General features: G+C 41.9%; 1 pseudogene; it reads left to right on the top strand.

The window, feature by feature from the left end:
• The first annotated feature begins 1,185 nt into the window (after window positions 1-1,185).
• LOC129815238 (short transient receptor potential channel 7-like) lies at window positions 1,186-12,295 on the top strand (annotated as a pseudogene).
• Window positions 12,296-16,615: the final 4,320 nt, after the last annotated feature.

The raw sequence follows: 16,615 nt of genomic DNA, 5'->3' as shown, positions 1-16,615 counted from the left end.
GTGTCTTGCTAATTGCCTATAATTTCCACCTTTTGTCTATTCCATTTGCACAACAGCATGTGAAATTTATTGTCAATCAGTGTTGCTTCCTAAGTGGACAGTTTGATTTCACAGAAGTGTGATTGACTTGGAGTTACATTGTGTTGTTTAAGTGTTCCCTTTATTTTTTTGAGCAGTGTATTTTTGGGAGCCCCACCTGCCCTGAATGACGTGTCGGCACTGCTCATGAGTCTAGTACAACTATCTTCCTACACCTGTCTTACCTTTATATAATTCAAATTATGAGTAGGCCTGTTTATGATATATTATTTATAACGCTCTCATTTTGAACATTTGCAAACAAACATAATATAGCCAAATATGTGTAAAACTATTGTATCCTGTTGATCACATGGACTGTCAGGCCTGCATTCATAGCCCCATTTATGAATTGGGGCTATGAATGGTGGTAACATATCCCCGGGCCCATCCTTCCGCTTCATTTTACAAGTAGCTGGGCAGCTTGCATTGGACTGAACAGATTGTACAGCTTTCTGAGTGTAGGTTACTTAAAGAACACCATGAGGCAGCATTTATTTAACTGAGCATATGAACCCTATATAGAGAGGACTGGATTGAGACAGAAGTCCCCATCAGGACTTCAGGATATGTTTTGCTTAGCTAGTACTGTACAGCAAACGTTTGGCTTCCAATCAAAGCCGTCAGAATTCAACAGATGCCGATTACACCTCTCTCCATAGAGAGACTGACACCTGTCATCCAGTTGCTCAATAAAAAAACTCAGCAGACCAAGGATGTTGTGTATTATAAACTGGGTTGTTCAAGCCCTAAATGCTGATTGGCTGACAGCCGTGGTATATCAGACCGTATACCACAGGTACGACAAAACATTTATACTCTAATTACGTTGGTAACCGGTGTATAATAGTAATAAGGCACCTCAGGGATGGTGGTATTTGTCCAGGCTGTGTCCAGGCACGTTGTGTAGTGCATAAGAACAGCTCTTAGTCGGGGTTTATTGGCCATATACCACACCTCCTCGAGTCTTATTGCTTAATTATACATGCTGAAATACCATAAAATGCCATTGTAGAAAACAAAAAGTATCCAAGCACTCCTTAACTATCATTTTGAAAAGTGTAAACATCTGCTCTGAATGTTATGTTTTTTTCGACTTACTTTTCTCTTCAATTCCTGTGATCTTCCTTCTGGTCTGAATAGTTCTTTTGTCACCGTCTTTCTCCATTCAGATTTGAGACCATGCACCATAGAAAAACTACTGTGCGAGAGAAGGGTCGTCGGCAGGCTATCCGTGGACCAGCCTACATGTTCAGGGAGCGGGGCACCAGTCTCACTTCAGATGAGGAGCGCTTCCTAGACTCTGCTGAGTATGGGAACGTCCCAGTGGTGCGTAAGATGCAGGAAGAGTCCAAGACCCTCAACGTCAACTGTGTGGACTACATGGGCCAGAATGCACTGCAGTTGGCCGTGGGTAATGAGCACTTGGAAGTGACAGAACTACTGCTGAAGAAGGAGAGTCTTGCTCGTGTGGGCGATGGTCTCCTCTTGGCCATCAGTAAGGGCTATGTGCGTATCGTAGAGGCTATCCTGGCCCACCCTGCATTCGGAGGTGGGCTACGCCTCACTTTAAGCCCCCTGGAGCAGGAGCTACGAGATGATGACTTTTATGCCTACGACGAAGATGGCACGCGTTTCTCCCATGACGTGACCCCTGGTCATCCTGGCTGCACACTGCCAGGAGTACGAGATAGTGCACACTCTGTTGATGAAGGGAGCCCGTATCGAGAAGCCCCATGACTACTTCTGTAAGTGTAGCGAGTGTCATGACAAGCAGTGCCGTGACTCGTTCAGCCACTCCCGCTCCAGGATGAATGCTTATAAAGCGCTAGCCAGCGCTGCCTACCTGTCCCTGTCTAGTGAGGACCCTGTATTCACCGCTCTGGAGCTCAGCAACGAGCTGGCTCGCCTCGCCAACATCGAGACTGAGTTCAAGGTGAGAAACACAAAGACCAAGCTTGAGGATTGGAAGAAGGGGGTTTACTGTTAAATAATATTTTCATCGGTGTAATGTATTGGCTTCCTTTCTCTCTCAAATGCTCTCCACCCTCTCACTAATTTAACAATATGGGCACAAAGCTTTGTGCCGATATTTCTGAAAGAGCTGATTTCAGTCTTTTGATCACACAGACATGATACATTGGGCAGAGATCAAATCAGGTAATACACGTGCACTACGCTCAAATATTATTGGAGTGATGACACACTTATATTATTGGAACCGCTTTGAGAAAATTAAGATTGGGAACACGCCCAAATGAGTCATTGACCTTGTGACATGTTTAGAAATTATTGCAATATCTGAGTGTACTGTATGTCAGGCTTTGCAACATATTACCCACCCACAAAATTCATGTAGCTTTTTCAAGAATAAGTCTAATCAGGGATTTTCCTATCCAGTTTGTTGACTCCTGGTATTGTTGGAGCTGTTCATAAAAATACTCCACAGGTCTGTCTAATCAATTTGATCCTGATTACTGACCTCTCCAAATATTGTGTTGAGGTTTCAAATTGATGGGTATGAATATAGACACACAAATATAGTATCTCCTCATACATTTTAATAATTTATCAGACACTCTTATCCAGAGTGACTTACAGTTGTGAGTGCATACATTTTAATACATTTTTTATTTTCTTACTGGTCCCCTGTGGGAATTGAGCCCACAACCCTGGTGTTGCATGCTCCATGCTCTACCAACTGAGCCACACAGAACACAAAAATGTAGACGCACGCCAACACACACAGACGCACACACACAGTTCATGCTCATTATAAAGAACCATTATGTGTGACAAACACTAACATTGGCATGCAAACTCGTACTCTCACACCCTGCCTTAATGAGGTAAGAAAATATACACAGTATTTGTCAATGCAGAAAAGGTTGGTCTCTGGGTTTCCAGGTTTCTATTGGAATATTTTAGATGCAGAACATAAAGGGAGAGACTGACCCATGGGACCCATTTCAATCATTCTCACACATCTCTTTCCCTTTTCCTCTCTCTCTAGATATAGTTCATGTTCAGTACACTCCCGCAAATTAAACACTCTTATATTATTGGAACCCTCTCTGAGAAAATGAAAATTGTGAACGTGCTCAAATCAGTCATTGACCTTGTGACATGGTTAGAAATTAGCCTACTGCTCAAAGAGAGGGAAAACAGCGGTGGGCTGATGTGGCCTGATAAGCTGATCCAAGCAAATGCAAATGTAGCTAGCTAGTTATCTATTCTGTTGAAACAATCTAACTAGTCTTTAGATTTTGTTGGGATCCCCATTATCCGATGCCAATGGCGACAGCTAGTCTTCCTGGGGTCAGTGATTGGAATTTGTTCTGCTACTGACATCTGCCTTTTAGGCCTACTAACAAACAGTCAAATTAAAGCCTGCCCTGTTCCTTACTGTGATATGACACGCAATTTAAAAGGTAGAAGCCACTACACTATTGTTCATCGCCGGTAGCGTCTGCCTGTGGACACTCCAAGATTAAAACATGAGAAATAACTATAGCTAGTTTGAAAGCCATTGTATTTCATTAACAAGAGAGAAAATAGACTATAAGGGAAATAAAAATGTAATAATTTTAAAATGCCACCAATCTGAAGGGCACTTTTCTCATAGGAGGGCAAAAGGACAGGTGCTCAGGCACCCTTAGACCTCTATCTGTGCACGTGCCTGTAGATAAGCCACATTCACTCAAAGGGGAATTAAATTCTCAGAATCAGTGAGAGAAGAACAATATTAATCAAGGATTTTTATATCCAGTCTGTTGACTCCTGGCAGGGCCGGCCCAAGCCTTTTTTGGCCCTAAGTGATTTTTTTAAAGCAAGTTTGCAGCAATTCTACACATTTTCCCATGGGACGGAGAGATTCTGCAACAACAAATGGTCGGAGGACCCCTAGCGGCTGGGGCGCCTAGGGCCGACTATGAATCCTTCTGTTACTGTATGAGGGAGCTGTTCATTAAAAGTAATCCACAGAGAGTTCTGTGTAATATTTTTGTTATTTTGTCCTGACTACTGACCTCTCAGTAATCAAGCTAATCAAACCAAAAAGTGGTTTGGGTTGAGGATTAACATGGGTATGAAGTTAGTCACAAAGACACACTCACAAGCACACATACAGTTTATCCTCTTTCTGAGGAACAGCCTCAGAAAGACATGTAGAAATGTGTGCGCACAAATGCACAATTTATGCTCATTATAAAGAACCAAAATGTGTGACAAACATTGGCATTCAAACGCCAACTCTCACACACCCTACCTTCATGAGAGAAGATAATATATGCAGGGTTTGTCAGTGCAGAAATGGTTGATCTGTGGTGTTCCAGGTTTCTATTAGAATATTTTACATGCAGACCACAAAGTGAGAGACTGACACATAATAGCAATCCATCAAAAGTTGTGACCCCTGGAGTTTGCATAATTTTCAATCATTCTTACATAATTCTCTCTCTCTCTTCTCTCTGTGTAGAATGACTACAGGAAGCTGTCCATGCAGTGTAAGGACTTTGTGGTGGGAGTGCTTGACTTATGCAGAAACACGGAGGAGGTGGAGGCCATTTTGAATGGGGATGTGGACCAAGCTCTGCCCGGCGATCACAGTCGACCCTGCCTCAGTCGGGTCAAACTGGCCATTAAGTACAAGGTCAAGAAGGTTAGCTGAATCACTCAAGCTGAATCAAACATATTTTTTTCAAAAGGCCATTTTAAATGTTAATCTCCCTCTGGTGTTTGTGTGTGTCTGTAATTGTCTTTAACAACACTCAGTAGTCTTCATTTGAATAGCAATCAATCTCAAGGGCACAATGAGAAACACACTTTTGAGTACATTTTCCCATTCTACCCGTCCCCTATAAAGTGTTTATTATAAAGAAAAACTGGAATGGGGCCTAAATGAAATAGGTGTTTTACAGCTGTTTAACAACCACCAATGTAGGGATTCTACAATGCAATAACATGCAAGGTATGACAAAACAGACAACCTCTGCCTCTGGTTATCAATGTTGTAGTATGTCAAAGTTATTTTTCATTATGTCCACAGTTTGTGGCCCATCCTAACTGCCAGCAGCAGCTCCTGACCCTGTGGTATGAGGTATGAGAACCTAGCTGGACTTAGGCAGCAGTCTGCTGGGGTGAAATGCTGGATAGTCCTGGGAGTGGCTATTGGCCTTCCTTTCCTCTCAATCGCATACTGGATAGTGCCCTGCAGTAAGGTACATACACAATCCCCTTTTTAATGTCTTCTCAGAATCACTCATTAACACATGATCCAGGCTGCATCACATCCAGCCGTGACTGGGAGTCCCACAGGGCGACGCACAATCGGCCCAGCGTCGTCCGGGTTTGGCCGGGGTAGGCCGTCATTGTAAATAAGAATTTGTTCTTAACTGACTTGCCTAGTTAAACAAAGGTTAAATAAAAACAAAACAGAAAATAATAATAATAATATATTTTTTTTAAATACATGTTTTACCTCTACCTACATGTACATATTACCTCAATTACCTAGACTAACCTGTGCCCCCGCACATTGACTCTGTACCCGTACCCCCTGTATATCCACTCGCTATAGTTATTTTACTGCTGCTCTTTAATTATGTTATTTTTATTTTTTTCTTAACACTTATTTTTCTTAACCTCATTGTTGGTTAAGGGCTTGTAAGTAAGCATCTCACTGTAAGGTCTACACCTTTTGTATTCGGTGCATGTGACAATTAAAATTTGATTTGATTTTGGTATATATCATGAGGTTGATGGTTGCTGTTTATGTGGTTGATTTCCTCTGTATCAGTTCGGTCAGATTCTCCATAGCCCCTTCATGAAGTTTGTGGCCCATGCTGTTTTATTCACCATCTTTCTTGGACTGCTGGTAATCAATGCCTCGGACCGCTTCGAGGGAGTAAAGAACCTTCCCAACGAGACTATAACAGACCACCCTCTTCAGGTGTTCAGGGTCAAAACCAGTCAATTCTCCTGGACTGAGATGCTCATCATGAATTGGGTGATTGGTAAATGACTCTGATTTACAAAGAGCTGCTTTTGTGGGAGAGACATTATTATCCAGTCTATTCATATATCCTTGTTCATATCTCTTTACCACGGTATAATCTGAATGAAATCTGAATGTACTGAAATAATTTCACTCGTATGCTCCAAACAGATGGCTTTTGCACTGAAAAGCACTCTTCTCTTTGTTAGGGATGATCTGGTCGGAGTGTAAGGAGATCTGGGCTGATGGGCCAAGGGAGTATATCATGCACCTCTGGAACGTACTAGACTTTGGCATGCTGTCCATCTTCGTGGCATCCTTCATGGCTCGGCTCATGGCCTTCCTGAGGGCCTCTGAGGCCCAGTTGTATGTGGACATGTATGTTCCCAACATGCCCAACATAGACCTGAGCAACGCCTCACTGCCTCCAAATGTAGCCTATTACACCCATGGTGAGTGAAAGTGATACGTTTTTATTAAAAGATGATTATAATAATAGCATAGGTCCAACTCTGTCTACAGGCTAACATGGTGTGTATGTAGCATTACAGTAACCTTTGTGTCATAAAACGAACAAGTGCTGCCACCGTTTCTCTCTCGCTCTCTCAGCAAGGAACCGGTGGTTACCCTCCGATCCTCAGCTCATCTCCGAGGGTTTGTACTCCATTGCAGTGGTGCTCAGTTTCTCCCGCATTGCATACATCTTGCCTGCCAATGAGAGCTTCGGCCCATATCAAATCTCCCTAGGCCGGACGGTCAAGGACATCGTCAAGTTCATGGTCATTTTCATAATGGTCTTCCTGGCTTTCATGATTGGCATGTTCAATCTATATTCTTATTACCTTGGTGCCAAGTACAACCCTGCATTCACCACGTAAGTACCCTCCTGCCTATTCTTGTAAATGAAATGCTTTAAGTAGAGATGTATGTGTATTTATTCATTTTGTGTGTTATGTGTTAATGTCTGTGTCCATACGTATACCGTGTGTGTGTGTGTGTGTGCGTGAGTCTGTGTGTGTTGTGTTTGATTATTTGTGTTTATATGTGTTCACAGAGTGGAGGAGAGCTTTAAGACTCTATTTTGGTCCATCTTCGGCTTGTCTGAAGTTATCTCTGTGGTCTTGAAGTATGACCATAAGTTCATAGAGAACATTGGTTACGTTCTCTTTGGCATCTACAATGTAACCATGGTAATCGTACTGCTCAACATGCTGATTGCAATGATCAATCACTCCTATCAGGAGATTGAGGTGAGACTAGGAAGCAATATGCCTGAACACCACAAGGGAATTCACAGGAAATCAAATGTCAATAATCACGATTTTGAGTTCAAAGGGGAATAATGTCCATTTAGAGTATGTGTGAGTATTATACTATTATGTTCATGTTGTATTCATGTACCATTTTATGAGTGTAATGTTGCGAGCAGTTTTGTAAAATAATCAGACCATACTAGATTAGTTAAAATAAATGAGTCATTGCCTCTCTCCTATCACTCTCCAATTATGCTCTCACTGGAGGTCTGTCTCAATCTCAACAGGAGGATGCTGATGTGGAGTGGAAGTTTGCCCGTGCTAAACTCTGGCTGTCCTACTTTGACGAGGGACATACTCTTCCCCCACCATTTAACCTGGTTCCCAGCCCCAAGTCCTTCTACTACCTAGTCCTGCGCACAAGGGCTTGTCTGGTGAGGCTGTGCAAGGCCAAAGCCTGTCTCCAAGACAACCAGCGGGAGACGGCCAAGATCAATTTGCGATTTAAGGTCAGAAGTCGGCTTTGAGGGAGTGGCTGTAGCCGATTTGTATATCTGCCTCGTTAGATGTTGTCAGTCTTTAATGGATTTTTTAATGCGGGTGTGGTTTCTGTTCTGTTTCAGATCAAGCAGTACAGACCTCAAACGAGGACACCAGGGCAAGATGACTTCACCATTAAACATCCTACTCGATACCAGGTACTTCCTCCATACCAGTCAATTTGATTAATTAGCAAGATCAGACGATACTCAGAAGTGCTACATTTTGAACTGTTGTCTTAAGATCCTCTCTTTTCTTGACAGAAACTGATGAAGAGGCTCATTAAGCAATATGTGCTAAAGGCTCAGGTTGACAGTGAAAATGACGAAATCAACGAAGGTGATTTATGATTCATATTAGATGCCGATACCGATTATTGGAGGACAAAAAAAAGCCAATACCGATTAATCGGCCAATTTTAAATATATATATATATTTTTTTAATATATATATCATACACACGCACACATTTTTGTAATAATGACAATTGCAACAATACTGAATGAACAATGAACACTTTTATTTTAACTTAATATAATACATAAATACACACACACACAGCACTGAAGTGACAATGATACTGAAGAGTCTGCTTAGGAGACAAATACTCTCAACTGTTTGAATAAAAATAGAGTTTAAGTTACCTGTGATGAATGTTGAAAACAAAAACTTTAATTTCTATATGCAGGAAATCCTATTTTAATAATGGGCATGGTAAGAATTGACAACCAAAGTGTGAGTCATAATTCCCATGACACCTTCTAGCAAAATCTGAAAAGCGGTTCCTTCATTCCATAGGATATTTTTAGATTCACTTAAAATAAGGTCTGTGTTTCGTGTAGGCTTACACCACCGTGCCAATTTTATAACTGTGTAGATATCCATAGGACAAGGTAACTCTGATCAATATTGGCTAAATATAAGCGAAGATCATTTTTTTTGTAGAGTGGATTTATGAAAATATGTTGACAAACGTTACCTTATCCTAGTGAGATTTACACGGGTATCAAAACGTCGAGGCGGTTTGAGCCTGCACGAAACACAGACCTTATTTGAAGTAGATCAAGACATTCTCTATGGAAGACATGAACGGTAAAATAACGAAGGAACCCCTTTCAAGTTCAGACGCAAGTTATTACTGGAATTATAACACGTCGACTATTTCTCTCTAAACCATATACCTTTGACTAATCCGGAAACTATCATCTCGAAAACAAAACGTTTATTCCGTTCCGTATTTTATCTAACGGGTGGCATCCATGAGTCTAAATATTCCTGTTACATTGCACAACCTTCAATGTTGTCATAATTACGTAAAATTCTGGCAAATTAGTTCGCAGAGCCAGGCGGCCCAAACTGTTGCATATACCCTGACTCTGCATGCAATGAACGCAAGAGAAATGACACAATTTCACCTGGTTAATATTGCCTGCTAACCTGGATTTCTTTTAGCTAAATATGCAGGTTTAAAAATATATACTTGTGTATTGATTTTAAGAAAGGCATTGATGTTTATGGTTAAGTACACATTGGAGCAATGACAGTCATTGATTGATTGTTTTTTATAAGTTTAACCTCTACAGAGTACCTAACCCGGATCCGGGAGCACCCCCCACCCCCCCACACTGATTAGCATCGCTAGCATAGCGTCACAATTAAATAGTAGCATCTAAATATCATTAAATCACAAGTCCAAGACACCCAATGAAAGACACAGATCTTGTGAATAAAACCACCATTTCAGATTTTTTTAATGTTTTACAGGGAAGACACAATATGTAAATCTATTAGCTAAACACGTTAGCAAAAGACACCATTTTCTTACTCCAACAGTTTCTTACTCCATCAGGTGCTATCACCAATTCGGCTAAACTAAGATATTGATAGCCACTAACCAACAAACAAATTCATAAGATGACAGTCTGATAACATATTTATGGTATAGCATAGTTTTTTTTTTTTAAATGTGCATTTTTCAGGTATAAATCACAGTTCTACATTGCAGCTGCAATCTGATATAGTGCTGATGCAGCTAGAACAATTACAGAGACCAACGTTATATAACTAATTACTTGTCTTAAAACATTTCAGAAAAAATACACAGCGTACAGACATTGAAAGCCCAACATCTGGTGAATCCAAACAATATTTCAGATTTTTTAAATGTTTTATAGCGAAAACAAAATGTAGCGCTAAATTAGCATAACCAGGCCAGCCAGAACCAGCTGGACGCGCCCGACCAGTTCACATGCACGACAGATATATGAAATAACATCGTAAATTGGTTCTTACTATTGCTGATCTTTCATCAGAATGTTGATCAAGGTGTCCTTAGTCCTGATGAGTCGTTCAATCCATTCACAATGGCAACTTCCCCTCTTCATTTAGCCTGGGTACTGGTCGACTGGCACGGTCCCTGACCAAAGTTAAAAAACTCAAAGAACGGAACACGGCAAAACTCCCGAAAAAATTCTAATAATCTGATTAAACTATATTGAAAAAACATACATTACGGTGATATGGTCACATGTATCAAACAAACTTCGAGACGGAGATAGTTTTCATCCGTAACGTCAGCATAACAAAAGACAATGGCACCTCTAAGACGCGCGTCTGAGAAAACCGGAAGTTGTCGGTCACGCTAAAGAAATAGGTCTTATTTCACGTCAGTACAAGATAAACAAAAAATTTCTCCTCTGACAACTTCCTGACACCCAGAGGAAGAAGAATGAAGTGTGTTTCGGGTCATAGGTGGCATGACCATATATAGGCAGAGCGTTGAAGCGAGCATACACATCTTGCAATCTTCTTCTGGCTCAGGGAAAGTGCTGTGAAATGACCTGTGTTTCACTCAGAGACGAAATTGGAACGGTTTTAGAAACCATAGCTTGTTTTCTATCCAATGGTATATGGTTATATGCATATAGTAACAGCAATAATTGAATAAGAGGCAGTTTAATCTGTAGAGGCAATTATGCTAATGCGAAACAGCACCCCCTGTATTCTCAAGAAGTTAATGCTAGCTAGCAACTTACCTTAGCTTACTGCATTCGCTAACAGGCAGGCTCTTCGTGGAGTTCAATGTAATCAGGTGTTAGAGCATTGGACTAGTTAACTGTAAGGTTGCAAGGTTGGATCTCCCGAGCTGACAAGGTTAAAAATCTGTCGTTCTGCCCCTGAACGAGGCAGAACGTTCCTAGGCCGTCATTGAAAATAAGAATGTGTTCTTAACTGACTTGCCTAGTTAAATAAAGGTGTAAAAAAATTCAGAAAATAACGATTTCCGATTGTAATGAAAACTTGAAATCGGCCCCGATTAATCGGCCATTCCGATTAATCGGTCGACCTCTAATCCATATGTAAGATCAGAAAGCTGTTGTGCCCTCTTAACAGAAGACTGATCATTCTTACAAATGCAAGGCCGTGACATGAAGCTGTAGTGGATTGAGTGATTAATAACCTGTGGTGCATCATTTGCAGGGGAGCTGAAGGAGATCAAGCAGGACATCTCCAGCCTGCGATATGAGCTTCTGGAAGAGAAGTCTCAGGCCACAGAAGAACTAGCTGACTTGATCCAACAGCTTGGTGACAAGCTTAGCAAGAATGCCAAGAAACCTTGATGGAAGTTGAGGGGTGTCCTCTGTATAAGAGCTTTGTATAAAACCTTCAAACTTAGATTCATAGTATGTTGTTAGTGTTACACAGAGTGGAACAGGGGAACCCAAGAGCAGAGTCAGACGAGGGGACTGGGATGAAGTAACTAAGGTATTTCTTGAAACACGGGGAAGATGGAATGCAGGCCAGGGGAAGCTCGGGTGGATTGCAGGAAACCAGGTGCGGAGGCTGAGGCTGGAGCGAGAGTGGTTGGGACAGGGTAAGCACGTCCGGAGGGGAATCCAAGGGAGTAGTAGAGTGGGGAATCCAGGACAGAGTAGCAGGATTACGAGACAGGGACCAGAGTCAGAGCGGGCGGAACTGTAGCGGAGAGGAAAACAGCATCAGGCAAGGAAAACAGGCACAACAGGATCTAATAGTAACAAATGGCTAGAAGCATAGACTGACTGAGCAGAGATTATGATTTGGCAGGGTGGAAGTGGCAGGACTGAGGATTTGTAGAGGTCTTGATTATGGACAGGTTGCAGCTGGTGGGGATCTGCTCTGACTCCAGCACACCTGTCTCCGTCCACACAATCACACACACGCACAGCAAGAGGGAGAGAGTGCTGGGGGAGTGGAGACACATGATGAGCAGTAGAGGGTATTGCAGGAGCAGATGTGACAGTTAGATTATGGGATTGCACTCCGCATTGAGGTAGGGTAGGCTACTTGTAGTTGTGTTCCTCTATAGATTTTAAATATATATTCACATTAATCATTCTGATTGTAAAATAGTAGGATAACCTAGGCGTTATTTTAATGGGATGTGTGTAGACAGTAATATTTTACTTTATATAATATATATATATATACAAAATGCTTATTGAAATATTTAGAATTTTAGTAATAAAATCATTATTATTAAGTAGGCCTGCCTGTATTATTGATCAAATCAAATGTATTTATAAAGCCCTTCTTACATCAGCTGATGTCAGCTATGGCTAGGAAAAACTTCCTAGAAAGGCCAGAACCTAGGAAGAAACCGAGAGAGGAACCAGGGTATGCGGGGTGGTCAGTCCTCTTCTGGCTGTGCCGGGTGGAGATTATAACAGAACATGGCCAAGATATTCAAATGTTCAAAGATGACCAGCAGGGTCAAATAATAATAATCAGTGGTTGTCGAGGGTGCAACAGGTCAGCACCTCAGGAGTAAATGTCAGATGGCTTTTCATAGCCGATCATTCAGAGTGTCTCTACTGCTCTTGCTGTCTCTATAGAGAGTTGAAAACAGCAGGTCCGGTGAACAGGTCAGGGTTCCATAGCCGCAGACAGAACAGTTGAAACTGGAGCAGCAGCACGGCCAGGTGGACTGGGGACAGCAAGGAGTCATCATGCCAGGTAGTCCTGAGGCATGGTCCTAGGGCTCAGGTCCTCCGAGAGAGAGAAAGAAAGAGAATTAGAGAGAGCATACTTAAATTCACACAGGACACCGGATAATACAGGAGAAATACTCCAGATATAACAGACTGACCCTAGCCCGGGAGACACTGTGGCCCCATCTGACGATACCCCCGGACGGCCAAACAGGCAGGATATATCCCCACCCAGTTTGCCAAAGCACAGCCCCCACACCACTAGAGGGATATCTTCAACCACCAACTTACCAACCTGAGACAAAGACAAGTATAGCCCACAAAGATCTCCGCCAACCCAATTGGGGCGCCAACCCAGACAGGAAGATCACGTCAGTGACTCAACCCACTCAAGTGACGCACCCCTGCTAGGGACGGCATGGAAGAGCACCAGTAAGCCAGTGACTCAGCCCCTGTAATAGGGTTAGAGGCAGAGAATCTCAGTGGAGAAAGGGGAACCGGCCAGGCAGAGACAGCAAGGGCGGTTCGTTGCGCCAGTGCCTTTCCATTCACCTTCACACTCCTGGGCCAGACTACACTCAATCATAGGACCTACTGAAGAGATGAGTCTTCAATATAACTTAAAGGTCGAGACCGAGTCTGCGTCTTTCACATGGATAGGCAGACCATTCTTTAAAAATGGAGCTCTATAGGACAAAGCCCTGCCTCCAGCTGTTCGCTTAGAAATTCTAGGGACAATTAGGAGGCCTGCGTCTTGTGACCGTAGCGTACGTGTACGGCAGGACCAAATTGGAAAGATAGGTAGGAGCAAGCCCATGTAAAGCTTTGTAGGTTAGCAGTAAAACCTTGAAATCAGCCCTTGCCTTAACAGGAAGCCAGTGTAGAGATGCTAGCACTGGAGTAATATGATATTTTTGGGGGGTTCTAGTTAAGATTCTAGCAGCCGTGTTTAGCACTAACTGAAGTTTATTTAGTGCTTAATCAAGGTAGCCGGAAAGTGGAGCATTACAGTAGTCTAACCTAGAAGTGACAAGCATGGATACATTTTTATGCATCATTTCTGGACAGAAAGTTTCAGATTTTTGCAATGTTACGTAGATGGAAAAAAGCTTTCCTTGGAACAGTCTTGATATGTTCATCAAAAGAGAGATCAGGGTCCAGAGTAACGCAGAGGTCCTTCACAGTTTTAATTGAGATGACTGTGCAACCATCAAGATTAATGGTCAGATTCAACAGAAGATCCCTTTGTTTCTTGGGACCTAGAACAAGCATCTCTGTTTTTTCCGAGTTTAAAAGTAGAATATTTGCCACCATCCACTTCCTTATGTCGGAAACACAGGCTTCCAGGGAGGGCAATTTTGGGGCTTCACCATGTTTCATCGAAATGTACCGCTGGGTGTCATCTGCATAGCAGTAAAAGTTAACATTATGTTTCCGAATGACATCACAAAGAGGTAAAATAAAACGGAGCCTTCAGGAACACAAATTTCCAGTTGATTTGTCAGAGGACAAACCATTCACAGAGACAAACTGATATCTTTCCAACAGATATGATCTAAACCAGGCAAGAACTTGTCCGTGTAGACCAATTTGGGTTTCCAATCTCTCCAAAAGAATGTGGTGATCGATGGTATCAAAAGCAGCACTAAGGTCTAGGAGCATGAGGACAGATGGAGAGCCTCGGTCTGACGCTATTAAAAAGTAATTTACCACATTTACAAGTGCAGTCTCAGTGCTATGATGGGGTCTAAAACCAGACTGAAGCGTTTCGTATACATTGTGTGTCTTCAGCAGCCGTGGAAGGCAGTGAAGGCAGTGAGTTGCAGCGCAACAGATTTTTCTAAAATGCTTAAGAGGAATGGGAGATTCGATATAGGCCGATAGTTTTTTTTATATTTTCTGGGTCAAGGTTTGGCTTTTTCAAGAGAGGCTTTATTACTGCCACTTTTAGTGATTTTGGTACACAGCCGGTGGATAGAGAGCCGTTTATTATGTTCAATAATAGAAGGGCCAAGCAGAGGAAGCAGCTCTTTCAGTAGTTTAGTTGGAATAGGGTTCAGTATGCAGTTTGAAGGTTTAGAGGCCATGATCATTTTCATCATTGTGTCAAGAGATATAGTACTAAAACACTTAAGTGTCTCCCTTGTTCATAGGTCCTGGCAGAGTTGTGCAGACTCAGGATAACTGAGCTTTGGAGGAATACGCAGATTTAAAGAGGAGTCCGTAATTTGCTTTCTAATGATCATGATCTTTTCCTCAAAGAAGTTCATGAATTTATCACTGCTAAAGTGAAAGCCATCCTCTCTTGGGGATTGCTGCTTTTTAGTTAGCTTTGCGACAGTTTCAAAAATAAATGTTGGATTGTTCTTATTTTCCTCAATTGAGTTGGAAAAATAGGATGATCGAGCAGCAGCGAGGGCTCTTCGATACTGCACGGTACTGTCTTTCCAAACTAGTCGGAAGACTTCCAGTTTGCATTTCCGTTCCAATTTTCTGGGAGCTTGCTTCAGAGCTCAGGTATTTTCTGTATACCAGGGAGCTAGTTTCTTATGACAAATGTTTTTTGTTTTTAGGGGTGCGACTGCATCTAAGGCATTGTGCAATGTTAAATTGAGTTCCTCAGTGAGGTGGTTAACTGATTTTTGTACTCTGACATACTTGGGTAGGCAGAGGGAGTCTGGAATGGCGTCTAGGAATCTTTGGGTTGTCCGAGAATTTATAGCACGACTTTTGATGATCCTTGGTTGGGGTCTGAGCAGATTATTTGTTGCGATTGCAAACGTAATATGGTGGTCCGATAGTCCAGTATTATGAGGAAAAACGTTAAGATCCACAATATTTATTCCACAGGACAAAACTAGGTCGAGAGTATGACTGTGGCAGTGAGTAGATCCGGAGACATGTTGGACAAAACCCACTGAGTCGATGATGGCTCCGAAAGCCTTTTGGAGTGGGTCTGTGGACTTTTTCATGTGAATATTGTCGTGGAAACTTGGTTCAAATATAACGCTTTATCAGAACTTGTGAAATCAAAACATGCTTTTATTTACAATTGTATAACCATCTGGAATGTCCCGCAGAACACACACCCTCCCAGAGCACTGGTTCGCTCTTTATACCCAAATAACATATGAGTCCACCCCATATGCAAATAAGCATACTTCCCCTAATTCTTCCTGCCATCATTATCTTTTTAGTTCAGGCTTCCTGCTTGTTCACGCATACTAACGCCCATTATCTGCTTTCAGTTAAATTATAATAGTGGCCAGACCCTCTATCTTAGTGTGTCCAATTGCTTCAGGCGCCTAGGTGTCTGACACATACGTAATGGAATGGTCAGACTATATGTCTAGTGGGTCTAAGTTCCCTAAACACATATTTCTCTGACAGGTGTATCTCTTAAAAGAATCAGCAGACTATGTGTCTAGTGTCCAATTACTTTAAGCGCCTATCTGTCTGACATGTATGTTTTTTTTTAGTGGAATGGGTAGACTATAAATCTAGTGTGTCCAAGCGCCCAGGCGCCGACATGTCTAGTCAGTCTGTCAGCACAATGGAATCAGCATACTATGTGTCTCTTCTCTTCATGTGGTCTGTTATTTTACTGTTCAGCTGTCTTATGTCTTTATAAGTTATCCATGTGTCTAATCTTTCTCCTACAATCCCTCCTCTGAGGCTAATTAGCCACATAAATTATACAAACATGACTTTGGGATAGTAAATGATAATACCTATGATAAACAAGAAAATACAAAAACAGAGTAAAACACATAAACCAA

Source organism: Salvelinus fontinalis, chromosome 2 (assembly GCF_029448725.1).
Source record: "Salvelinus fontinalis isolate EN_2023a chromosome 2, ASM2944872v1, whole genome shotgun sequence".
Lineage (NCBI taxonomy): Eukaryota > Metazoa > Chordata > Actinopteri > Salmoniformes > Salmonidae > Salvelinus > Salvelinus fontinalis.
This window is presented reverse-complemented; position numbering and strand designations above follow the sequence as displayed.